This window comes from Pristiophorus japonicus, chromosome 2 (genome assembly GCF_044704955.1).
Source record: "Pristiophorus japonicus isolate sPriJap1 chromosome 2, sPriJap1.hap1, whole genome shotgun sequence".
NCBI classification, from domain to species: Eukaryota; Metazoa; Chordata; class Chondrichthyes; family Pristiophoridae; genus Pristiophorus; species Pristiophorus japonicus.
This window is the reverse complement of record NC_091978.1, coordinates 171869848-171896250: the sequence shown is the minus strand read 5'-3', so window position 1 is coordinate 171896250 and position 26403 is coordinate 171869848. Positions and strand designations below refer to the sequence as shown.

General features: G+C 44.4%; 1 protein-coding gene across 12 annotated transcripts in view; it reads right to left on the bottom strand.

The window, feature by feature from the left end:
* The window catches only part of LOC139242238 (amyloid beta precursor protein binding family B member 2-like), a 470855-nt gene extending 452591 nt beyond the window's left edge, over positions 1-18264 (bottom strand). For 4 of the 12 annotated variants that reach the window (XM_070870295.1, XM_070870288.1, XM_070870315.1 and 1 more), the window contains exon 1: positions 17894-18062. The gene's annotated coding sequence lies outside the window, so the exon portion shown is untranslated. Of the gene's footprint in view, positions 1-16878; positions 16943-17799; positions 17848-17893; positions 18064-18114 lie in introns of those variants that run through there. The other 8 variants (XM_070870289.1, XM_070870312.1, XM_070870317.1 and 5 more) reach the window with 5 other exon arrangements.
* Between the last annotated feature and the right edge of the window lie 8139 nt (positions 18265-26403).

Genomic DNA, 26403 nt, shown 5'->3' with positions numbered 1-26403 from the left:
CAACTCCTGATAATTCAATTGAGTTTTGAGCAAAAAAAAAAATCAAATCATTTGAATTAAGCAACCGGTTTAGCCATTCACCGCCAGATCTGGGTGGACCACATAAAGCATTATCAGGTCCTGCTCTCATCTGCCAAAACTGCTCAATATTCAAAATCATTCTGGAATGCAAAGATAAACCCCGGCTTCTATTCTCTACTGCTGACCGTCTTCTTAAACCCCTCTCCCCTCCACCCGCAGCTCCAACAACTAATGCGAGGAGCTCATGGACGACTTTGTCTCTAAAATTCAGACCATCCGATCAGCTGTCTCTGCCACTTCCCTCCCTTCCCCTAGCGCACCGAGCCAAACTTCTTCTAAGGGTCCCCCCTATCCTAGCCCTGAACTCGCGTCTTTCGCCAGTTTCTCTCCGATCTCTCCTCATGACCTCTCCACGCTCATCTTGTCCATGAGACCCACTTCCTGCTCTATCGACCCTATTCCCAATGAACTGCTAATCACCCAACTTTCTTTTTTGGCTCCCACATGAGCCAACATTGTTAACAGTTCTCTCTCCTCGGGTACTGTCCCCTTCTCCTTCAAATCTGCCATCATCACCCATCTCCTCAAAAAAACAACCCTTGACCTCTCCAACCTTGCAAATTACCACTCCAGCTCCAACCTCCCTTTCCTCCCCAAAGTCCTTGAACATGTTGTCGCCTCTCAAATCCGTGTCCATCTTTCCTGGAGCTCCAGGTTTGAATCCCTCCAATCAGCTTTTCGCCTCTGCCACAATACCGAAACGGCTCTCATCAAAGTCACAAATAACATCCTTTGTGACTGCGACACAGGTAAGCTATCCCCCCTCGTCCTTCTCAACTTGTCTGCAGACTTTAACACAGTTGACCACTCCATCCTCCTCCAACCCCTCTCCACTGTCGTCCAGCTGGGTGGGACTGCACTCATCTGGTTCCATTCTTATCTATCTAATCGTAGCCAGCGAATCTCCTGCAATGGCTTCTCTTCTCAGTCCTGCATCATTACCTCTGGTGTTCCCCAAGGATCTATCCTTGGCCCCCTCCTATTTCTAATCTATATGCTGCCCGTTAGCAACATCATCCAAAAACACAGTGTCGGTGTATGCTGATGACACTCAGCTCCACCTCACTACTACTTCTCTCAACACTGTCTCTTCATTGTCAGACTGTTTGCCCGACATCCAGTACTGAATGAGCAGAAATCTTCACCAATTAAATATTGGGAAGACTGAAGCCATTGTCTTTGGACCCCGCCACAAACTCCGTTTCCTAGCCATTGACTCCAACCCTCTCCCTAGCATCTGTCTGAGGCTGAACCACACTGTTCGCAATCTTGGTGTCATATTTGACCTTGAACTTAGCTTCTGACCACACATCCGCCGCATAACTAAGATCGATTATTCCCACCTCCATAACATCGCCCGTCCCCATCCCTGTCTCAGCTCTTCTGCTACTGAAACCCTCATCCATGCATTTGTTGCCTCTAGACTTGACTATTCCAATGCACTCCTGGCTGGCCTCCCATGTTCTGCCCAATGTAAACTTGAGGTCATCTAAAACTCGACTGCCCGTGTCCTAACTCGCACCAAGTCCCGTTCACCCATCACCCCTGTGCTCGCTGACCTACATTGGCTCCCGGTTAAGCAACTCTTCCATTTCAAAATTCCCATCCTTGTTTTCAAGCACCTCCATGGCCTCACCCCTCTCTATCTCTGTAATCTCCTCCAGCCTTCCACCCACTGCTCTCCCCCCCCCCACCAAGATATCGGCACTCCTCTGATTCTGCTCTTGAGCATGCCGGATTATAATCACTCAACCATTGGTGGCCGTGCCTTCTGTTGCCAAGGCACTAAGCTCTGGAATTCCCTCGCTAAACCTCTCTTTCCTCCTTTATGACACTCCTTAAAACCTACCTCTTTGACCAAGCTTTTGGTTATCTGCCCTAATTTTTCCTTATGTGGCTCGGTGTCAAATTTGTGTCTTATAACACTCTTGTGAAGCACCTTGGGACGTTTTGCGACATTAAAGGCACTATATAAATACAAGTTTTTGTTGTAAATAGAGATCACTGTTCAGATTGTAAGTTCCTCTGTAGGATCAATCCAATACGCCAGGTATTCAGCACAGCTGTAGCTAATGTCAGAAAGCATGATGCATTTCATCAAAGCAAACCTGTAGGAACAGGTCCAATTATTCTGCAGTTAATTATATCAATATAGTGGATGAACAAAGGTGAGAGGATAATGAGCAATTACAACTAGTGTTCTGCGATTATAATATCATTTTTGCAGAATGGCGAACCAATAGTTCAACTGGGTTACCTCAGTGTGTGCCACCCTCACTTTCCCATCGAGCAACAACTCAGAACAAATCTTTCTCTACGTTTTTATGCCTCTCTATAATACCATTGTTGATAACACGGCATTGTATACATCATCCAAAAACACACTGTTAGGTTCTTCATGTACACTGACAACAGCCAGCTCTACCTCACCACCACCTCTCTTGACCCCTTCACTGCCTCTGATTTGTCACAGTACTGGATGAGTAGAAATTTCCTCTCGTTAAATATTGGGAAGACTGTTATCTTTTGGCCACACCACCAATTCCATTCCTAGACACGGACTCCATCCCCCTCCTTGGCCTCTGTCTGAGGCTGAAACAGATCATTCTTAATCTTGATCTCCTACCTGACCCTGAGCTGAGCTTCTGACCCCATATCCTCTCCATCACCAAGACCGCCTACTTACATCTCCGTAATATCGCCCAGTCTCAGCACATCTGCTGCTGAAAACCTCAACCATGCCTCTGTTACCTCAAGACTCAATTATTCCATTGCTCTCCTGGCCAGCCTCCCTCCTTGCATTCTCTGTAAACTTGAGCTCATCCAAAACTCTGCAGTCCATATCCTAACTTACACCAAGTCCCATTCACCCATCACTGACCTACATTGGCTTCCGGTCCAGCAATGCCTTGATTTAAAAATTCTCATCCTTGTTTTTAAATCCCTCCATGGCTTCACCCCTCCCTATCTCTGTAACCTCCTCCAGCCCCACGACCCTCTGAGATCTCTACGCTCCTTCAGTTCTGGCCTCTTGCACATCCATGATTTTCATCAATCCACTATTGGCGGCCATGCCAAGGCACTAAGCTCTTGAATTCCTTCCCTAAACCTCTTCAGCTCCCTATCCTCCTTTAAGAAACTCCATAAATGCTACCTCTTTGACAACCTGTCCTAACATTTGGTGATGTGGCTCAATGTCAAATGTTGTTTGATAACGCTCCTATAACATACCTTGGGATGTTTTACGACATTAAAAACGCTAGGTAAATGCAAATTATTATTGAAAATAGCACACTGCAGATGAAAACATTGACGCCAACACATTGGTAAATGAGATAAATGTGTGCCATTCTCACCTGGAGTAGGGACAAGAGGAAAGGGAAGAACGAGGTTATATTGGCACTGGAGTTAATTAACACAATGCAGTGGAATGTCAACACAAGGTAGAACGGTACAAAAGAAGATACACAAGGGTGGCTGGCCCTTTGATTTTTAATTTCCATTACAACAAAGCACCTTTGCAGTAAATTTCACAACTTTGCTGCTGGTGGGGAGTCTCACTTGATGGAAGAGGTAAGTTTTAAGGAAAGTTTTGAAGGAGGAAAGGAAGATGGAGAGGCAACAACAACTTTTATTTATATAGCGCTTTCAACATAGTAAACCGTCTCAGGCACTTCACAGCAGTGCTACAAGACAAAACAAATAAATAAAGAAAAAATTACGTCAGATGACCAAAAGCTTGGACAAAGAGGCAGGTTTTAAGGAGCGTCTTAAAGGAGGAAAGAGAGGTAGAGAGGCTGAGAGCTTTAGGGAGGGAGTTCCAGAGCTTAGGGCCCAGGCAGCTGAAGACAAGCCACCAATGGTTGAGCAGTTATAATCAGGGATGCTCAAGAGGGCAGAATTTGAGGAGCGCGACATCTCGTGGGGTTGTGAGGCTGAAAGAGATTGCAGAGAGATAGGGAGGGGCAAGGCCATGGAGGGATTTGTAAACAAGGATGAGAATTTTGAAATTGAGGCATTGCTTAACTGAGAGCCAATGTAGGTCAGCAAGCACAGGGGTGATGGGACTTGGTGCAAGTTAGGACACGGCTGCCGAGTTTTGGATGACTTCAAGTTTACAAAGGGCAGAATATGGAAGGCCAGCCAGGAGAGCATTGGAGTCAAATCTAGAGGTAACAACGGCATGGATGAGGGTTTCAGCACAAATGAGCTAAGGCAGGGGCGGAGGCGGGCAATGTTATGGAGATGGAAATAGGCGGTTTTAGTTATGCCGCGGATATGTGGCTGGAAGCTCATTTCAGGGTCAAATATGATGCCTAGGTTGCAAACAGTCTGGTTCAGCCTCAGATAGTTGCTAAGGAAAGGGATGGAGTCTGTGGCTAGGGAACGGAGTTTGTGGCGGGGACCAAAGACAATGGCTTCGGTCTTCCCAATATTTAATTGGAGAAAATTTCTGCTCATCTGTACTGGATGTCGGACAAACAGTCTGACAATTTAGAGCCCATGGAGGGGTCGAGAGAAGTGGTGAAGGAGAGGTAGAGATGGGTGTCGTCAGCGCACATGTGGAAGCTGACTCCGTGTTTTGGGATGATATCGCCAAGGGGCAGCATATAGATGAGAAATAGGAGGGGCCAAGGACAGATCCTTGGGGGACACCAGAGTTAATGATGTGGGAGTGGAAAGAAAAGCCATTGCAGGAGATTTTCTGGCTACAATTAGATAGATAAGAATGGAGCCAGGCGAGTATAGTCCTACCCAGCTGGAGGATGGTGGAGAGGTGTTGGAGGAGGATGGATTGGTCAACTGTGTCAAAGGCTACAGAGAGGTCAAGGAGAATGAGGTAGTTTACGTTTGTCACAGTTACAAATGATGTCATTTGTGACTTTGATGAGAGCTGTTTCGGTACTGTGGCGGGGCGGAAACCAGATTGAAGGGATTCAAACATGGAGTTCCGGGAAAGATGTGCACGGATTTGGGAGGCAACAACATGTTCAATGATTTGGAGAGGAAAGGGAGGTTGAGATTGTGCAGTAGCTAGCAAGTACAGTGGGGTCGAGGGTTGTTTTCTTTTTAAAGAGAGGGGTGATGACCGCAGATTTGAAGGAGAGAGGGACAGTACCTGAGGAGAACCGTTAACAATGTCAGGTAACCTGGGAGCCAGAAAAGGAAGTTGGGTTGTCAGCAGTTTAGTGGGAATAGGGTCAAGAGAGCAGGAAGTGGGTCTCATAGACAAGATGAGTGTGGAGAGGTCAAGAGGGGAGATCAGAGAGAAACTTGAAAAAAATGCGAGTTTAGGGCTAGGGCAGGGGGGAATCTCAGAGAAAGTTTGGTCTGGTGGGCTAGAGGAAGGAAGATAAGTGGCAGAGGCAGCTGATCAGATGGTCTCTATCTTTAAGACAAAGAAGTCCATGAGCTCCTCACACTTGTTGTTGGAGGTGAATGTGTTGGAAACAGGGGAGACGAGTTTGAGAAGACGGTTAGCAGTAGAGAATAGTAGCCGGGGCTTATCTTTGCATTCCAGAATGATCCTGGAATAGTGAGCAGTTTTGGCAGGTGAGAGCAGGACCCGATAATGCTTCATGTGGTCCACCCAGATCTGGCGGTGAATGGCTAAACCAGTTGTCCGCCACATCCGTTCAAGTCTGTATCCCTTGGACTTGAGGGAGTGAAGATGAGGGCCGTACCAGCGGGAACAGCGAGGGTGAGAGAGAGTAATGGTTTTAATAGGGACGAGGGCATCCAAGGTGGTGGTGAGGGTGTGATTGAGCAGATCGGTGACTGCAGAACTGTCATGGTGAAAGGAGGGCCAAAGGCTGGACAGTTTGGAGTTGATAACTGCAGTTGTAAGAGAGGTTGGAAAGTTTTTTTTTCCAGGGACGGACGCAGAAGGAAGTAGGGTTGGATGGGGGAGGGGGATGTGGGTGGAGAGTGAAACAAGCAAATGGTCAGAGATGGCCTTATCTACAATTGACATGGTAGGAATAACGATGCCACGAGAGATGGCAAGGTCAAGGGGGTGGCCATGAATGAGTTGAGGAATTCACATGGAGGGAGAGATTAAGGGAGGACAGGAGCGTAGTGAACTCAGAGGAGAGCATGATGAGTTGAGATGGAGGTTAAAATCACCAAAGATGAGAAGTCACTCGGTGCAGAGGCTGAGGGAGGAGAGCAGTGAAGATGGAAGGGGATTAGAGAGGGAATTCCAAAGTATAAGCTTCGGCTGCTAAACGAATAGTAGGGCGAAGGGAAGGGGGACAGGTATGAGATCAGAGTCAAAGGAACGGAAAGTTTCGCAGGATCGGGATGTTTTTTTAGGGATGGAGGAGGTTACAGAGATAGGGAGGGGTGAGGCCATGAAGGGATTTAAGAACAAGGATGAGGCATTGAAGGACCGGAAGCCAATGTAAGTCAGTGAGGACTGAGGTATTGTGTGTGAGATAGGATACGGGCAGCGGAGCTTGGGATAAACTGGTTTACAGAGGGTGAAGGATTGGATGCCTCCAAAGAAAGCAGGTAACAAAGGCACGGATAAGATTTTCAACAGCAGGCGAGCAAAGGGCAGAAAACGCCAGTGGGAGTTGTGTACAGACCACCAAACAGTAGTACTGAGGTTGGGTACAGCATCAAACAAGAAATTAGGGATGCGTGCAGTAAAGGTACAGCAATTATCATGGGCAACTTTAATCTACATATAGATTGGGCTAACCAAGCTGGTAGCAATACGGTGGAGGAAGATTTCCTGGAGTGTATTAGAGATGGTTTTCCAGACCAATATGTCGAGGAACCAACTAGAGGGCTGGCCATCCTAGACTGGGTGATGTGTAATGAGAAAGGACTCATGAGCAATCTTGTTGTGCGAGGCCTCTAGGGGAAGAGTGACCATAATATGGTAGAATTCTTCATTAAGATGGAGAGTGACACAGTTAATTCAGAGACTAGGGTCCTGAACTTAAGGAAAGGTAACTTTGATGGTGTGAGACGTGAATTGGCGAGAATAGACTGGAAAATAATATTTAAAGGGTTGACGGTGGATAGGCAATGGCAAACATTTAAAGATCACATGGATGAACTTCAACAATTGTACATCCCTGTCTGGAGTAAAAATAAAACGGGGAAGGTGGCTCAACCATGGCTAACAAGGGAAATTAAGGGTAGTGTTAAATCCAAGGAAGAGGCATATAAATTGGCCAGAAAAGGCAGCATACCCGAGGACTGGGAGAAATTTAGAATTCAACAGAGGAGGACAAACGGTTTACCGGTAATTAAGAGGGGGAAAATAGAGTGTGAGAGGAAACTTGCCGGGAACATAAAAACTGACTGCAAAAGCTTCGACAGATATGTGAATAGAAAAAGATTAGTGAAGACATACGTAGGTACCTTGCAGTCAGATTCAGTGAATTTATAAATGGGGAACAAAGAAATGGCAGATCAGTTGAACAAATACTTTGGTTCTGTCTTCACGAAGGAAGACACAAATAACCTTCCGGAAGCACTAGGAGACCGAGGGTCTAGTGAGAAGGAGGAACTGAAGGAAATCCTTATTAGGTGGGAAATTGTTTTAGGGAAATTGATGGGATTGAAGGCTGATAAATCCCCGGGGCCTGATAGTCTGCATCCCAGAGTACTTAAGGAAGTGGCCCGAGAAATAGTGGAAAATTATGCATTGGTGATAATTTTCCAACAGTCTATCGACTCTGGATCAGTTCCTATGGACTGGAGGATAGCTAATGTAACACCACTTTTTAAAAAAGGAGGGAGAGAGAAAATGGGTAATTATAGACGGTTCGCCTGACATCAGTAGTGTGGAAAATGTTGGAATCAATTATTAAAGATGAAATAGCAGCACATTTGGAAAGCAGTGACAGGATCGGTCCAAGTCAACATGGATTTATGAAAGGGAAATCATGCTTGACAAATCTTCTAGACTTTTTTGAGGATGTAACTAGTAGAGTGGACAAGGGAGAACTAGTGGATGTGATGCATTTGGACTTTCAAAAGGCTTTTGACAAGGTCCCACACAAGAAGTTGGTGTGCAAAAATAAAGCACATGGTATTGGAGGTAATGTACTGACGTGGATAGAGAACTGGTTGGCAGACAGGAAGCAGAGTCAGGATAATCGCGTCCTTTTCAGAATGGCAGGCAGTGACTAGTGGGGTGCCGCAGGGCTCAGTGCTGGGACCCCAGCTCTTTACAATATACATTAATGATTTAGATGAAGGAATTGAGTATAATATCTCCAAGTTTGCAGATGACACTAAGCTGGGTGGCAGTGTGAGCTGTGAGGAGAACGCTAAGAGGCTGCAGGGTAACTTGGACAGGTTAGGTGAGTGGTCACATGCATGGCAGATGCAGTATAATGTGGATAAATGTGAGGTTATCCACTTTGGGGGCAAAAACATGAAGGCAGAATATTATCTGAATGGCGGCAGATTAGGAAAAGGGGAGGTGCAACGAGACCTGGGTGTCATGGTACATCAGTCATTGAAAGTTGGCATGCAGGTACAGCAGGCGGTGAAGGTGGCAAATGGTATGTTGGCCTTCATAGCTAGGGGATTTGAGTATAGGAGTAGGGAGGTCTTACTGCAGTTGTACAGAGCCTTGGTGAGGTCTCACCTGGAATATTGTGTTCAGTTTTGGTCTCCTAATCTGAGGAAGGACGTTCTTGATATTGAGGGAGTGCAGCAAAGGTTCACCAGACTGATTCCCGGGATGGCAGGACTGACATATGAGGAGAGACTGGATCGACTGGGCCTGTATTCACTGGAGTTTAGAAGGATGAGAGGGGATCTCATAGAAACATAGAAAATTCTGATGGGGCTGGACAGGTTAGATGCAGGAAGAATGTTCCCGATGTTGGGGAAGTCCAGAACCAGAGGACATAGTCTAATGATAAGGGGTAAGCCATTTAGGACTGAGATGAGGAGAAACTTCTTCACTCAGACTTGTTAACCTGTGGAATTCCCTACCGCAGAGAGTTGTTGATGCCAGTTCATTCAAGAGGGAGTTAGATATGGCCCTTAAGGGTAAAGGGACCAAGGGGTATGGAGAGAAAGCAGGAAAGTGGTACTGAGGTGAATGATCAGCCATGATCTTATTGAATGGTGGTGCAGGCTCGAAGGACCGAATGGCCTACTCCTGCACCTATTTTCTATGTTTCTAAGTCAAGAGAAAGCAATCTTAAGTAACCCAGACAAAATGACGTCAGAAGTTTACCACCTCTTTATACCAATGATTCTATAGCGAAGCATCTTCCCACCACTGAGGAAATGGAATTTGAATAACAGTTAAACTGCAGTTGGATAGTGGAGCATACATGCTCAATAATCAACAACAACTTATATTTATATAGTGCCTTTAACGTAGTAAAACATCCCAAGGCGCATCACAGGAGCGTTATCAAACAGAAATTGACATTGAGCCACACAAGAATTAGGAGCAGGAGTAGGCCATACGGCCCTTTTAGCATGCTCTGCCATTCAATAAGATCATGGCTGATCTTCGACCTTAACACCACTTTCCTGCCCGATCCCCATCAGTCCAAAAATCTACCTATCTCAGCCTTGATATACTCAACGACTCAGCATCCACAGCCCTTTCGGGTAGAGAATTCCAAAGATTCACAACCCTGTGAGTGAGGAAATAACATAAGGAGATATTCGGGCATATAACCAAAAGCTTGGTCAAAGAGGTAGGTTTTAAGGAGCGTCTTAAAAGAGACAGAGAGTTAGAGAGGCAGAGAGGTTTAGGGAGGGAATTTCAGAGCTTAGGGCGTTGGCAGCTGAAGGCACTGGTAGAGCGATTAAAATCGGGGATGCGCAAAAGGCCAGAATGGAAGGCCTCCAGACAGCTGCGCAGCCATGAAGCTTAGCGGGAATGCTGGTTGTCGGACTGGAGGAGATTACAGAGATAGGGAGGGGCGAGACCATGGAGGGATTTGAAAACACAGATGAGTATTTTAAAATCATGCCGTTGTTTAACTGGGAGCCAATGTAAGTCTGCAAGCACAGGGGTGATGGGTGAACAGGACTTGGTGCGAGTTAGGACACCGGCAGCAAAGTTTTGGATGACCTTAAGTTTCTGGAGGGTGGAAGATAGGAGGCTGGCCAGGAGTGTGTTTGAATATTTGAGTCTAGAGGTAATAAAGGCATGGATGAGATCATCTTCAGTTGTTCATAAATGTTTTTTTGAATATGATCACATACACGATGGAAAATAGTAAAATGGAATGGAGATGAAATGAAATGCTATGTATTTAATCAACAAAGAAACACAGCAAATATAACAGTATTGTGGATTCTGAGCTGACTATATGCATTTGGTCTAAAGATGCTCAAACATTGACGGTTTCACACTAATTGCATTTCACAGCCATAAATACTGTAACCACCTCTGCGCACTTAAAATAGTTAACAGTTTTGCCTGAAACCCTGCATACCAGTGTGATTTACAGCATGCAAAGACAAATCATTAAGGCACTTTCTGTTTGCACTGCTTTCAATCACCACCGCTAAAGGCAACAGACAAGGGAGGTCATCCTGCCATAATGAAGAACAGACATTTACCAACAGAAATCTCAGATTTCATTATGCTTTTTCTACACTTTAGTATTCTTACAAATCATTCTCGTCTAAAATTGCAAGACATGGTTCCAGAATAATGTCTCTAATATGCCCATTATTAAGAATGTGCAAGACCCTTTTCAGGACATGTATTCACTTTTAGAGTGTGGTGATGGGGTTTGGTGAAGGAGAATGCCACCTGAATCCAAGCCAAGCTTGAACGATTCAAAAGGTAAAAATTAAAGTTTGCCATATTAATCCAAGAGGAGGACCAAACATAGCAAACTGCCTCAAGAACACCTGGAATATTTTTGTTTTTCCGTATTTGGCCGACAATGCAACAAAATGAAAACAGGTCAAAATAAACATTGTTCTGCCATATTCGTAAATAAACAGTGGTGGCGTACATTTTGTTTTCAGTGAAATTCAAGTTGAACAGACTGTTAATCCTAAAACGAAACATTAAAGTGCTTAAAATTCAGTTCTCGGCGATAATTGTATTTTTTTGCCAAAATTACCGTTATTGCAACGGTATCGCTACGGGCCCGTAAATTCAAGGTTTAATTTGCGCAGCGATAAAAATTAGCGTTGCACGAGGATTCATGCCCCAACCACGATCCTCGACAACTTTAGCCCAAGGCCAATATTGCTGCGAGTTCGGCCAAGGGAAGGGCGGAAAAACACCTGAAAATAAATTGGAAAACAAGAAAAGAAAAATTCACAAAACATTTACAAGTGAATCGCTGCAAAAGAATTAAAAAATAAAAACTTTAACTTACCTTTTTTGCAAGTCTTCATACTTACCGCTGATCCAAGGGCTGCACGCAGCTTTTGTCTTGTCGTTTTTTTTCATCCTAAATACAGGTGCGCTCAGAGACAAATTTTTGCCGAAAGCGATATTTTAAGTCTTGCACGGTGACGCTCCTCTCTCCAGCGGTATTTGAAAAGTGCCGCCGCAAAACTTCTCCCAATTTTCCGCCGACCGGGTTTTTGCCAAAAAAGGTGAAATAGCACCAAAAACACGGTCGCTAAATCGCCGAATTTCTAGCTCCATGTGTAACAAACTCTAGTGTATGTTTCAGATGAAACAACAGAGCAGAAAACCAATATGAAGACCCAGTTCAAGCTTCACAGAAGTATGATATAATTGACATCACGGAGACCTGGCTCCAGGGTGACCAAGGCTGGGAACTCAACATCCAGGGGTATTCAACATTCAGGAAGGATAGACAGAAAGGAAAAGGAGGTGGGGTAGCGTTAAAGAGGAAATTAACGCAATAGTAAGGAAGGACATTAGCTTGGATGATGTGGAATCTGTTTGGGTGGAGCTGCGGAATACCAAACGGCAGAAAACGCTAGTGGGAGTTGTGTACAGACCACCAAACAGTAGTAGTGGGGTTGGGGACAGCATCAAACAAGAAATTAGGGATGCATGCAGTAAAGGTATATCAGTTATCATGGGCGACTTTAATCTACATATAGATTGGGCTAACCAAACTGGTAGCAATGCGGTGGAGGAAGATTTCCTGGAGTGTATTAGGGATAGCTTTCTGGATCAATATGTCAAGGAACCAACTGGAGGGCTGGCCATCCGAGACTGGGTGATGTGTAATGAGAAAGGACAAATTAGCAATCTTGTCGTGCAAGGCCCCTTGGGAAAGAGTGACCATAATATGGTAGAATTCCTTATTAAGATGGAGAGTGACACAGTTAATTCAGAGACTAGGGTCCTGAACTTAAGGAAAGGTAACTTCGATGGTATGAGAAATGAATTGGCTAGAATAAACTGGCAAACGATACTTAGAGGGTTGACGGTGGATAGGCAATGGCAAACATTTAAAGATCACATGGATGAACTTCAACAATTGTACATCCCTGTCTGGAGTAAAAATAAAACGGGGAAGGGGACTCAATCATGGCTAACAAGGGAAATTAAGGATAGTGTTAAATCCAAGGAAGAGGCATATAAATTGGCCAGAAAAAGCAGCAAACCTGAGGACTGGGAGAAATTTAGAATTCAGCAGAGGAGGACAAAGGGTTTAATTAGGAGGGGGGAAATAGAGTATGAGAGGAAGCTTGCCAGGAACATAAAAATGACGACAAAAGCTTCTATAGATATTTGATGAGAAAAAGATTAGTGAAGACAAACGTAGGTCCCTTGCAGTCAGATTCAGGTGAATTTATAAATGGGGAACAAAGAAATGGCAGACCAGTTGAACAAATACTTTGGTTCTGTCTTCACAAAGGAAGACACAAATAACCTTTCGAATGTATGAGGGGACTGGGGGTCTAGTGAGAAGGAGGAACTGAAGGATATCCTTATTCGGCAGGAAATTGTATTAGGGAAATTGATGGGATTGAAGGCCGATAAATCCCCGGGGCCTGATAGTCTGCATCCCAGAGTACTTAAGGAAGTGGCCCTCGAAATAGTGGATGCACTGGTGATCATTTTCCAACAGTCTATCGACTCTGGATCAGTTCCTAAGGACTGGAGGGTAGCTAATGTAACACCACATTTTAAGAAAGGAGGGAGATAGAAAACGGGTAATTATAGACTGGTTAGCCTGACATTAGTAGTGGGGAAAATGTTGGAATCAATTATTAAAGATGAAATAACAGCACATTTGGAAAGCAGTGACAGGATCGGTCCAAGTCAACATGGATTTATGAAAGGGAAATCATGCTTGACAAATCTTCTAGACTTTTTTGAGGATGTAACTAGTAGAGTGGACAAGGGAGAACCAGTGGATGTGGTGTATTTGGACTTTCAAAAGGCTTTTGACAAGGTCCCACACTTGAGATTGTTGTGCAAAATTAAAGCACATGGTATTGGGGGTAACGTACTGACGTGGATAGAGAACTGGTTGGCAGACAGGAAGCAGAGAGTCGGGATAAACGGGTCTTTTTCAGAATGGCAGGCAATGACTAGTGGGGTGCCGCAGGGCTCAGTGCTGGGACCCCAGCTCTTTACAATATACATTAATGATTTAGATGAAGGAATTGAGTGTAATTACCTCCAAGTTTGCAGATGACACTAAACTGGGTGGCGGTGTGAGCTGTGAGGAGGATGCTAACAGGCTGCAGGGTCACTTGGACAGGTTAGGTGAGTGGGCAAATGCATGGCAGATGCAGTATAATGTAGATAAATGTGAGGTTATCCACTTTGGGGACAAAAACACGAAGGCAGAATATTATCTTAATGGCGGCAGATTAGGAAAAGGGGAGGTGCAACGAGACCTGGATGTCATGGTATGTCAGTCATTGAAAGTTGGCATGCAGGTACAGCAGGCGGTGAAGGCGGCAAATGGTATGTTGGCCTTCATAGCAAGGGGTTTGAGTATAGGAGCAGGGAGGTCTTACTGCAGTTGTACAGAGCCTTGGTGAGGCCTCACCTGGAATATTGTGTTCAGTTTTGGTCTGCTAATCTGAGGAAGGACGTTCTTGCTATTGAGGGAGTGCAGACTGATTCCTGGGGTGGCTGGACTGACATATGAGGAGAGACTGGATCGACTGGGCCTTTATTCACTGGAGTTTAGAAGGATGAGAGGGGATCTCATAGAAACATATAAAATTCTGACGGGACTGGACAGGTTAGATGCAGGAAGAATGTTCTCAATGTTGGGGAAGTCCAGAACCAGGGGACACAGTCTAAGGATAAGGGGTAAGCCATTTAGGACTGAGATGAGGAGAAACTTCTTCACTCAGAGAGTTGTTAACCTGTGGAATTCTCTACTGCAGAGAGTTGTTGATGCCAGTTCGTTGGATATATTCAAGAGGGAGTTAGATGTGGCTCTTATGGCTAAAGGGATCAAGGGGAATGGAGAGAAAGCAGGAAAGGGGTACTGAGGTGACTGATCCGCCATGATCTTATTGAATGGTGGTGCAGGCTCAAAGGGCCGAATGGCCTACTCCTGCACCTATTTTCTATGTTTCCAGAATACTGTGCATGAAGCTACTGCATTTTTGAACAAACTGCTTATCTGGGCTCCAAATTAAATCAACCTGAAGAAAAGAAGTTTAGTATTTATATATTGCATTTTAAGATGCTTTCATAATCTTCAAGATTCTGTAATAATCTTGGCTATCTGAGTCCAGAGCAGAAATTTACAGTAGCTAGCCAATGTTTGGTTAAATGCTGGATGGCCTAATTCGCCAGCATTTCACTTTTACACAGTTGGATTTTAATTTAGAATATTTATCATTAATATTGCTTTACAAATGCTTAAAAAAAATTAAGTAAAAGGTATTCCAGTAACTGAAATGGTTCCCAATTGACTCCCAAACAGAAGAGCATAAATATGAGTCCTACATCTTAAGATGGTTGAGCTAAATCAGCAGTCAAACAGACCATGCTGGGGATGACTGAACAACATCCATAGCAATTAGACATGCAATGAAAATCCACTAGACAAGAAAAAAATCTGGAGAAAATAAAAGTAATTCTATGATGTCTCCAGCTTTGTCCCCCATTATACCAGTTTCCTCAACTTGCAAACTATGGGATTTATCTAATTGTGTGCTGAAGTCACTAACAATACAAACCTATAATTTACTGGGGAGGTGGGGAGAGAACAGGAGGAGTTCAGCTCAGGCTACAACTTTTATAATTTGGCTTTTGAGTGATGCATTAATTTTTTACACTTAAAGTAACTTCCTAATTCATACCTGTTTTATATAACTACAATCATTTTCTGAATGAATCAAGAGAAAGATACACAGCTTATGATCTGGTTAAAAGTTATATGCTTAGTTTGCAGCCATACAGTATACCTGCACTTTCAAAGTCATCCATATTGTTGTTTTTTACTGGCATGGACACATAATATAATTTCTTTATATTGACAATTTCCATGCAATTACTGTAATTTCAGTTACACCTTGCAGCCAAAAGCTGGTGTAATGTTCAATAATAACATTTCAAAATTGGCAAATGTATTTATCAAAAATTATTATAAGAAATCTCTCTACAGAACTTTTTTTCTCAAAACATTTATAAATGACTATTTTGTACTTCAGTGTTGCCTCATGGAATTGTGGATATGTCAGGTAAATAAATACTGTATTGTTCATTTTTAAGCACAACAGATTTACAAATAAAATCAGTTGGGTGTGTCAAAATCTATAGATTACAGTGAACAAATGAGTTCATTTTGTAACTCTAAAGAAGTACAGGGTACTAAAAAGCAAATCCAGGTAATGAATGTGTTTTTTAACTTGTAATTGCAAAGCCTGCAAAAAAGGGACATTGAAGAAATATTTTTACATTATGTGGAAAACATAGGCTGCACAATTTAATCCAACAGCAGTACATCTATTTTACAGGACACACTACATAAAAAATACCTTGATTTATGGCCTGCAAATGATTTGTGTCTTAATTTTGGAATATGTCTGCTGGCAGTTTTGATGAAGTCAGCCACTGAGTTCTAGAGTTTCGCTGGCACCACGCAGGAGACACACAATAAAGGAACATAATCTCACTGGTTAGGTAATGCAAAAAAAAGAGGGGGACCAGAAGGGGAAAAAGCAAATGCTGCCAGTAAAATAATTTCGAGCCTGGATGTAATTCTATACAGATCAATGACATCTGGAGTCAGAAAGCACAATGCAGAATCAGAATTAAACAATATAAATTAGAGATTTAACGCCTATTGTTGTCGAAGCCATGCTTTATATTTGAGGCGATACACTTTATAAGTACTGTCGAATACAATTAAATAACCTGTTCAGGTTCCGTTTTAAACAAAGCTGAGATGATCTCTTAAAAACATTTATTAACATTTCTTGGAGCACTCACCTATAAAAAAGACATTCAAACTATCAAGTGCCGATTAACGTTCCCTACAAAAATCAACCCATCTTAGTTTAACGGAAAATAGTGAACAGAATTCTCACATCATGTTTAAACAACCTACATTAAAAAGGCGTGCTGGCGAAGAATGGAGCGACATTGAAAAGACAACAAACAGTCAGGCCTGTTTCCCTAACAAGCATTCCACCAACATTTCAAAGCAATCACTGATCTACCTGAGCAATAAAGCTATAACGGCATTACGTACAGGCTTTGACAAAAGGGGGTGGTATAATTAATATGTAGCTTTGCAACTGTGGAGAAATGAAGGATACACTCAATTGGTTGCAATAACATACACCAGACCTGTCCTCCCCACAGCTCCGAACAGAAACGCACGACACCAGACACCAGACCCACTTGAAATTGAATAGCGCAACCCCCACCTTCTTTCTTTGGGGTAAAAAGTCCATTAAAGAGATACAGACGCAAACGCCAGACTGTAACATAAAACCATCAATCACGGAGGGAGACCGGCCGAATAGGTGCAGATACAAATCATCAGGTCACAGCAGATGGAGCACGGAGGGGGACTGACGTACAGACCAAGAAAAAATACGCAAGGTCTGCTGGCTCGGTTCTGCGTCGGCACTAAACATTCAGCCCGTTGACTTCTGTAAATACTGTTTAAATTGATTTATGTATTGAACCTGCTCCAGTCGTCTTTTCCACAACTACGTGTTATAAAAAGCCCCACAACAAAAGTGCGCCGATGGAACAGACCCTACAGACAGTCTGTACATGAAACAGGACAGATTAGCTCGCCCTCCCCTTCAAACCGAGCTTACAATCTTGCTGCTCATCTCGCGTTTGCCTTGCTCTCTAACTTTAATAAAGATTGCCCCATCTTTAATATGACAACGACCTCTGCAAGGCTGCAGACGCCAGATCCCGGCCGCACTTAATGGTTTGGAGAAAAGCGCTAGCCTGGACGTGTTGGGATTCTCAATGGCAACGAACCCCATCACCTCCAACTCTTCCAGTGTTTCCCGTTCCGCGGCTTCAGCCGTTTCCCTCTGGCACACATCTCGGCTCCTGCATCTATCGCACTCGATTTTCCGCAGTTTCTCTACAATTGAGTCAGCTTTACCCCCCCACCCCGCACCCCGTTTACAGAATCGCGCTCCCGAATATCTCCTGATATTTCTGCATCTAAAAGATTGCTATCAATGCAGTACTTAGCAAACGTTTTTTTTTAAGTGGCGCAGTACCGCTAAATGTTATTCAACACCTTCACACTGTAGTCAGCAATACTCAGATGTGAGCGTTTTAACCGATCGCTACGTTCTGCCTTTTTATAAACCAACATTTCCACAGGGAGCTCGTTGTCCGCATCTCCTTCCCTTCAGCATCTCTCATTTGTTTTTTAAATGAGCGCCGTCGCTGTTATTTTGCACTCACACTGTTCGCGCTCTCCTTCCTCCCCCTCTCCTGGTCCCTGCTGTCACCTCTAAACCAGGCTGCCGGCAACAAGCCGCAGTCACTCGGGCTCAGTCCGCCTCTCGCTCTCTGCCGCAATCCCGTTCCCCGTTGATGCTGTCAGAGGAGCCGCACGTCCCTCGGTGACTCCAGTATCCCGGCCCCTGCCCCCGCCCCTGCCGACAGCAGCCAGCGCTACTCACCGTGTCTCCAGTATCAGCACTCATCCAGTCGGCAGGCGCCGAGCCTCGCACCGCTGCCAGCACAGGATTCTTCACATTCCACGCTCTGCCTCCCAATTCCAGGTCCCCAAATCACCGCAATCCCGGAAGAGATTCCCCGCCTCCAAACCCTCCCCCCTTTCTCCAAACCAATGCGCAATCCGGCGGAAGTGATCCTTTCTCTGGGATTGCGTAAACAGTGGGAAAGAATTCCGCAGGGAGCATGGGCGATGAGCAGCGGTGTGCTCTCTGTCTGGGTGGCGAGAGGGACGTGGAGATTTCAGTAGAGCTCCGTGAGCAATAGTGGGACATCACAGCGAGTTTGGGGAGCTTTTTTCCAACTGGAAGTCATTAGCGTTCATTTTTAAAAACCGCAACACTGCATTAACTGTTTTTAAGTGTAGCAATTTATGGCATTTTAATTTTATAACCATTGTCTCGTACTTATTCTACAGAAAAATATGTTTGTATGTATATGTGGCGTTGTATTTCAACAATGTACCAGCAAGCATAAAATATTTGTATCAGGATTTTAAAATTAGAACTGCTGTTTGCTTAAAAGTATAAAAGATGGGAAAATTAGGGGATTTTTTTAATTACCCAGAGGATTGTTAGGATATGCAATGCCCTACCAGAAAGATCTGGGAAGCAGAATCCATAATAGGTTTTAGAGAAGTGAACAAATATTTGAATAACAAAAACTGAAAAGAGTATGGGGAAAGGACAGGGAATGGGACAATGTAGAACGTTCCTTCAGAGAGCCAACATAGCCACATTGGGCCGAATGGACTGGTTTTGTAAAATTCTATAATTCTATTATTGATTAACCTCAGGCAGGAGAGTTCTAACTTCTAATGTACATGTACATAACTTTAGGGAAGTTCAAGCTGAATCAAATTATATGAAGAAAATAGACACCTGGGAGCAATCTAGTGGAAGGATTAAAATATAAATTCATAATGTGAAAGCATGAGTAGTTTATAACATTTGAATCCTGATGAGATTACAGCCTTAAAATCATGACAGTATATATAAGAATAGATAGAGTAAAATAGATACAGTAGATATAATAGTGCAACAATTGGGGTTGGGAATTTCCACTCACTGTCCCCACCCAGAATATATTTACCAAGGGCTATGCTCCCCCACTTCCATTGCTCCAAATTCTGGAATTCTCCTGATGTCACCCCTCACCAGCTGAGATAATCTTTGAAAAACAGTTGGCTGATTTAGTCAGTTTTGGTATTTTTATTGCGTCAGATACCAGCTACTAGTATTTTCTGCATCAATATATGATTAAACTGACTAAAACTATTTGGTAATCAACTATTTATCAGAGATATAATATCTCAAATGGTGAGGGGGCACCAGTTTTTCTGATTTGTAGGAATTAGACATCATTTCAGAACATGATGTTAGCCATCAGAAAGTACATCAACAGCCTTGAAGTCAATGGTGGTGGCAGGGAGCCATGCATCATTGATATACTTGTGGAAGCATATTCCATGTTTGTGGATAATGTTACCAAAGAATAGTCTGAATATGAGCACATCAGAGGTTATTGTGTGAGCATCAGAGGAAAACCTGAGGAAAAACCTCTCACGACCCCTCCACTACCTCTGATTTGTCATGCTGCTTGTCTGACATCCAGCATTGGATGAGCAGCAATTTTCTCCAATTAAATATTGGGAAGACCGAAGTCATTGTCTTCATCCCCGCCACTGATTCCATCCCTTTCCCTGACCACTGTCTAAAGCTGAAACAGACTGTTCACAACCTTGGCATCCTACTTGACCCTGAACAGAGCTTCCAACCCCATATCCTCTCACATCACCAAGACTACCTACTTCCATCTCCGTAACAATGCCCATCTCCCCTCCTGCCTGAGCTCATCTGCTGTTGAAACCCTCATCCATGCCTTTGTTACCTCGAGACTTGACTCTTCCAATGCACTCCTGGCCGGCCTCCCACATTCTACACTCCGTAAAATTGAGCTCATCCAAAACTCTGCTGCCCGTATCCTAACTCATCACTCCTGTTCTCACTGATCTACATTGGTTCCCGGTCTAGCAATGCTTCAAATTTAAAATTCTCACTCTTGTTTTCAAAACCCTCCATGGCCTCACCTCACCTCTCCCGAGCTTTGTTACCTCCTCCAGCCCTATAACCCTCCGAGATCTCTACGCTCTTCCAATTTTGGCCTCTTGCGCATCCCCGATTTTCTTGACTCCATTATTGGCGACCATGCCTTCAGCTGCCAAGACCCTAAGCTCTGGAATTATCTCCCTCAATCTCTTCGCCTCTATACCTCTTTCTCCTCCTTAAAACATACCTCCTGTCCTAATATTTCTTTATGTGGCTCAATATCAAATTTTGTTTGAAAATCATTCCTGTGACGTTCCATGGGATGTTTTACTATGTTAAAGGCGCTACATAAGTACAGGTTGTTGCTGTGGTGTGATGTGACTGCTTTGCGACAGTCACAAGAAAGTGATGCCGCAAAGGTGGACTGCAGGAGAGAGTTGGTGAGGAGAATGGAATGGTTTGGAAAGTGACAGCGAGGAAGGGCAGGAAAAAGTGTGGGAGAGCTATAGTGGTAGGGGATTCGATTGTAAGTGGAATAGATAGACGTTTCTACGGCCGCAATCGAGACTCCAGGATGGTATGTTGCCTCCCTGGTGCAAGGGTCAAGGATGTCTCGGAGCGGTTGCAGGACATTTTGGAGGGGGAGGGTGAACAGCCAGTTGTCATGGTGCATATAGGTTCCAACAATATAGGTAAAAAACGGCATGAGGTCCTACAAGCTGAATTTAGGAAGCTAGGAGTTAAATTAAAAGTAGGACCTCAAAGGTAGTAATAGAAACATAGAAAATAGGTGCAGGAGTAGACCATTCGGCCCTTCGAGCCTGCACCACCATTCAATATTCACCTCAGTACAACTTTCCTGCTTTCTCTCCATACCCCTTGATCCCTTTAACCGTAAGGGCCATATCTAACTTCCTCTTGAGTATATCCAATGAACTGGCATCAACAACTCTCTGCGGTAGGGAATTCCACAGGTTAACAACTCTCTGAGTGAAGAAGTTTCTCCTCATCTCAGTCCTAAATGACTTACCTGTTATCCTTAGACCATGTTCCCTGGTTCTGGACTTCCCCAACATCGGGAACATTCTTCCTGCATCTAACCTGTCCAGTCCCGTCAGAATTTTATATGTTTCTATGAGATCCCCTCTCATCCTTCTAAACTCCAGTGAATACAGGTCTCTCCTCATATGTCAGTCCTGCCATCCCGGGAATCAGTCTGGTGAATCTTCGCTGCACTCCCTCAATCGCAAGAACATCCTTCCTCAGATTAGGAGACCAAAACTGAACACAATATTCCAGGTGAGGCCTCACCTAAGGCCCTGTACAACTGCAGTAAGACCTCCATGCTCCTATACTCAAATACCCTAGCTATGAATACCAACATACCATTTGCCTTCTTCACCACCTGCTGTACCTGCATGCCAACTTTCAATCACTGATGTACCATGACACCCAGGTCTCGCTGCACCTCCCCTTTTCCTAATCAGCTGCCATTCAGATAATATTCTGCCTTCGTGTTTTTGCCACCAAAATGGATAACCTCACATTTATCCACATTATACTGCATCTGCCATGCGTTTGCCCACTCACCTAACCTGTCCAAATCACCCTGCAGCCTCTTAGCATCCTCCTCACAGCTCACACTGCCACCCAGCTTAGTGTCATTGGCAAATTTGGAGATATTACACTCAATTCCTTCATCTAATCATTAATGTATATTGTAAAGAGTTCGGGTCCCAGCACTGAGCCCAGCGGCACCCCACTAATCAATGCCTGCCATTCTGAAAAGGACCCATTTATCCCTACTCTCTGCTTCCTGTCTGCCAACCAGTTCTCTATCCATTTCAACACATTACCTCCAATACCATGTGCTTTTACTTTGCACACCAATCTCTTGTGTGGGACCTTGTCAAAGCCTTTTGAAATTCCAAATACACCACATCCACTGGTTCTCCCTTGTCCACTCTACCAGTTACATCCTCAAAAAAAGATTTGTCAAGGATGATTTCCCTTTCATAAATCTATGCTGACTTGGACCGATCCTGTCACTGCTTTCCAAATGCGCTGTTATTTTATCTTTAATAATTGATTCCAACATTTTCCCCACTACTAATGCCAGGCTAACCGGTCTATAATTACCCGTTTTCTATCTCCCTCCTTTCTTAAAATGTGGTGTTACATTAGCTAGCCTCCAGTCCATGGAACTGATCCAGAGTTGATAGACTGTTGGAAAATTATCACCATTGCATCCACTATTTCGAGGGCCACTTCCTTAAGTACTCTGGGATGCAGACTATCAGGCCCTGGGGATTTATCGGCCTTCAATCCCATCAATTTCCCTAACACAATTTCCTGCCTAATAAGGATTTCCTTCAGTTCCTCCCTCTCACTAGACCCTCGGTCCCGTAGTATTTCCAGAAGGTTATTTGTGTCTTCCTTTGTGAAGACAGAACCAAAGTATTTGTTTAACTAGTCTGCCATTTCTTTGTTCCCCATTATAAATTCACCTGAATCTGACTGCAAGGGACCTACGTTTGTCTTCATTAACCTTTTTCTCTTCACATAGCTATAGAAGCTTCTGCAGTCAGTTTTTATGTTCCCAACAAGCTTCCTATCATACTCTATTTTCCCCCTCCTAATTAAACCCTTTGTCCTCCTCAGCTGCATTATAAAATTCTCCTAGTCCTCACATTTGCTGCTTTTTCTGGCCAATTTATATGCCTCTTCCTTGGATTTAACACTATCCTTAATTTCCCTTGTTAGCCACAGTTGAGCCACCTTCCCCATTTTATTTTTACTCCAGACAGGAATGTACAATTGTTGAAGTTCATCCATGTGATCTTTAAATGTTTGCCATTGCCTATCCACCGTCAAACCTTTAAGTATCACTCGCCAGTCTATTCTAGCCAATTCACGTCTCATACCATCGAAGTGACCTTTCCTTAAGTTCAGGACCCTAGTCTCTGAATTAACTGTGTCACTCTCCATCTTAATAAAGAATTCTACCATTTTATGGTCACTCTTCCCCAAGGGGGCTCACACAACAAGATTGCTAATAAGTCCTTTCTCATTACACATCACCCAGTCTACGATGGCCAGCCCTCTAGTGGGTTCCTTGACATATTGGTCTAGAAAACCATCCCTAACCATCCCTAACCATCCCAACCTTCCTGGTTGGCAGACAGGAAGCAGAGAGTCGGGATAAACGGGACCTTTTCAGAATGGCAGGCAGTGACTAGTGGGGTGCCGCAGGGCTCAGTGGTGGAACCAACCCCAGCTCTTTACAATATATATTAACGATTTAGATGAAGGAATTGAGTGTAATATTTCCAAGTTTGCAGATGACACTAGATGGAGATGAACAAATCAGCTGAGTGCTGGGAGAGAACCTGTGATATGTAATGGAGTGCAGCCAGGTTGGGACAGTGGGAGGCAGTGGGCCTGCCCAGCAAAGCAAGGCAGAGGGCTCGCAGACAGAAAGGTAGAGGAGCATGGGTCTGAGATGTTAAATGAGATTTTCCTGGATCTGCAACAAGGCACACTAGATTGCCTGGAGACAACACATGTCAGAAAATTGAGGAGGTTTAACCAAAGGTCTGTAAAGGAATTGATCCATTATTACTTTCAATAATTAAAATAGAAGGAAAATCATGCAGGACCATTACCAGTGTGTGCTCCAACCCATCTGATTTTCCAATATTCATTGTACTTCGGTGATCCAGTGCACCTGGTGGCATACCCAGTGTTATGTATGCAACACCTTGTAACCAGCATTCTACCGCCACCAGAGGACACATCTGTTTTGAGTCCCAAGGGATCCCTGCATCCCTTGGGAGCACTACATATAAACAGGCCTCCCATGCTGTGCTTGCACTCTAGAGTCAGAATAAAGCGACTAAGGTCACACTTACTCAAGTCTACAGTACTCAGTCACACTGTTTTATTTGAGACACAACAACTGGCGACGAGTAATAGATAACGAACCATCACGCAAATATGCAGAGAACTGTTGGTATCCTGGAAAAATTCTCAGAAGGTGACGATTGGGAAGCCTTCATGGAGCGACTCAACCAATACTTTGTGGCCAATGAGCTGGAAGGGAATGTGAATGCTGCCAAACAAAGGACGATCCTCCTCACCGTCTATGGGGCAACAACCTATGGCCTCATGAAGAATCTTCTTGCTCCGGTGAAACCAACAACCAAATCGTATGAAGAACTGTGTACGATGGTCTGGGAGCACCTAAATCCGAAGGAGAGTTCTGATGGCAAGGTATCGATTTTATACACGTCAACGGTCTGAAGGCCAGGAAGTGGCGAACTACATCGCCGAACTAAGGCGCCTTGCAGGACATTGCGAATTTGGTGGATTCCTGGAGCAAATGCTAAGAGACTTTTTTGTGCTTGGCATTGGCCATGAGGTTATCTTTCGCAAACTATTGACTGTCGAAACACCAAACCTGAGCAAAGCCATAACGATAGCCTAGGCATTTATGTCCACCAACGATAACACCAAACAAATTTTGCAGCATAAAGATGCATCGGCAAGTACTATACACAAAGTAACGTAATTTTCAGGCAGGAATATATATGGCAGAACGTACATGCCTGCAGCTGCACGTCCTCAGATGACTCAGAGTCCGCCATCAAGTGTAAATGCGAGGCAATTGACACCTTGTTGGCGCTGCGGAGGTGATCATCGAGCCCATCAATGCTGCTTCAAACACTATGCGTGCAAAGGCTGTGGAGCAATGGGACACCTTCAGCGAATGTGCAGATGAGCTGCAAACCCTGCAAACCACCACGTTGCAGAGTAAGACCGATCAATAGCGGATCAAACTGAACTAGAGACTCGAACCAAGGAAGCAGAAGTGTACAGGGTACACACCTTCACCACGAAATATCCACCGATCATGTTAAAAGTTGAACAGAACGGAATTCTGGTATCCATGGAATTGGACACAGGTGCGAGTCAGTCTATCTTGAGCGAAAAGGGCTTCGAGAGGCTGTGGTGCAACCAGGCACAAAGGCCCAAGCTGAGCCCTATTCATACCATGCTGAGAACTTACACTAAAGAGCTGATCCCTGTAATTGGCAGTGCAGCAGTAAAAGTCTCCTATGATGGAGCGATGCACGAACTACCAGAATGGATTGTATCAGGAGATAGCCCTGCACTGTTTGGCAGAAGCTGGCTGGGAAAAATCCGTTGGAACTGGGACGACATCCGACGTCCATCGACGACGCCTCATGTGCCCAGGTTCTGAGTAAGTTTCCGTCATTGTTTGAGCCAGGCATCAGAACTTTCTCTGGGGTGAAGGTGCAGATCCACTTGGTTCCCGGTACACGACCCATCCATCACAAGGCACGGACGGTGCCATACATGATGCGAGAGAAAGTGGAGATCGAGCTCGACAGGCTGCAATGAGAGGGCATCATCGCGCCGGTGGAGTTCAACGAGTGGGCCAGTCCGATTGTTCCGGTTCTCAAGGGCGATGGCACGGTCAGAATTTGTGAGGACTATAAAGTAACGATTAACTGTTTTTCGCTGCAGGACCAGTACCCGCTACCCAAGGCAGATGACCTATTTGCAACGCTGGCAAGAGAGAAGACGTTCACCAAGTTGGACCTGAGCTCGGCCTACATGATGCAGGAGCTGGCGGAATCTTCGAAAGGCCTCACCTGCATCAACACGCACAAAGATCTGTTCATCTATAATAGATGCCTGTTTGAGATTCGATCGGCCGCGGCTATTGTTCAAAAGAACATGGAGACGCTGCTAAAGTCGATTTCGAGCACCGTTTTCAGGACGACATACTGGTCACAGGTCGGGACACCATCGAACACTTGCAGAACCTGGAAGAGGTTCTAATTCGGCTAGATCATGTGGGACTCAGGTTAAAACGCTCAAAGTGTGTTTTCCTGGCACCAGACATCGAGTTCTTAGGAAGAAGAATCACGGCTGACGGCATCAGACCCACGATGCCAAGACGGAGGCCATCAAGCATGCGCCGAGACCACAGAACGTGACAGAACTGTGGTCATTCCTAGGATTCCTCAATTATTTTGGTAATTTCCTACCTGGGTTAAGTATCTTGCTAGAACCTCTACATGTGTTGCTACGTAAGGGAGATGACTGGGTATGGGGGAAATCACAAGAGACTGCTTTTGAGAAAGCCAGAAATCTGTT